Source organism: Phragmites australis, chromosome 4 (genome assembly GCF_958298935.1).
Source record: "Phragmites australis chromosome 4, lpPhrAust1.1, whole genome shotgun sequence".
NCBI classification, from domain to species: Eukaryota; Viridiplantae; Streptophyta; class Magnoliopsida; order Poales; family Poaceae; genus Phragmites; species Phragmites australis.
The window spans coordinates 20,353,899-20,355,249 of NC_084924.1; positions in this window are offsets into that span (position 1 = coordinate 20,353,899).

Here is a 1,351-nt window from a genome sequence, read left to right on the forward strand (position 1 = left end):
AATGCGTTGAAGGAGGCCAGATTGAGTTTGAATTCATCCGCACAGAGGAGCAGTGAGCAGACGCCGTGATGAAGGCATTGCCGGTGATGAAGCTGGCATCATTCGGCATCTATTGGGAGTTTGTGATCTCAGCCCATGTCAGGATTAGGGGGGAGTATGTTGGACTTAATTCTAAGCATGGGCCTTGAGGACCCATTTCACACGATACGAAAGCAAGGAGCCGTATTCTAGTTAGATACTTTAGTTTGTATGTGTGCAGGACACCGTACTGCACTCGACTTGTTAGTTGGAGTCAAATTAGAGTCCAAAGTAGGATGGTGGGATGGCACAATTATAAATATGAGCTATAATCTCTAGTTTTTTGTGAGTTAGTAGAGTCAAAAATTTCCTCCAAAACTTGCGATATATTTCTGTTCCTTCATTGTTTTCGTCGAGTACCTGGTACTCAGTGTCTTCGTTTTCTCGCCGTATAGATCACATGGTCAAGCACTTTTGGTCGATAGCATGGTTGAGCACCTGTAGCCCTGTCGTAGTCGAGCACACACTGGTCGATCGTGTGGTCGAGCACATACTGGTAAATCACATGGTCAACCACAAACTCATCATTCGCGTGGTCAAGGAGCATGAGATGGTTGTACGCGTGATCGTGGGTGTCTGAATTCAATAGGAGAGAAGTCCACAAGTAAGTTGTTACTTGTTAGTAATCATTATTAGTCTAATAGGAAAAGGATTTTTGGTTGTTACCCTAAATCCTAATTCATTTACAAATTCTATATACTCTAATTTATCCAATTGTTGTGCAATCTCTCTAACCGCACACTACTATAGAACTGGTCAAAAGTAGCGACACATCAATGCCGGTTGTACAGGAACCGGAACTGAAGATGTATCAGTGCTGCTTCTTAAGCTTCCATGCGCGAAAAGTGATCGAGGTGTTAAGAACTGGCACTGAAATAGACTATCAATGCCTGTTGCAATGACAACCGCCACTAAAAGTGTCAGATCCGAAATTTCCTTCAAATCACGTTTTGACTCATCCTCGCATCTGTTTGGCTCACTTTTGGCTCCACCTTATCTCTTCCTCAGTCCTCACACGTCCGTTTCTTCAGTCCTTATCTCTCCACCTTATCTCTTCCTCTCCCTCACTAACTCCTGTCTCGCTGCTGCTAGCTGCTCCTCCTCCTCTTCACTGCATCACCATCGTTCGCTCTGGGTCTCTGGTGTCTGGCCAAATAGGTTCTTGAACCCATGCACCAACCACAAGGTGCTGCACCAGCCATGAGTTGAAGCACCTCACCTTGTCGTTGTTTGGTAATTGGATTAAACAGTCTGTCACCACAAGCAAGAGGTG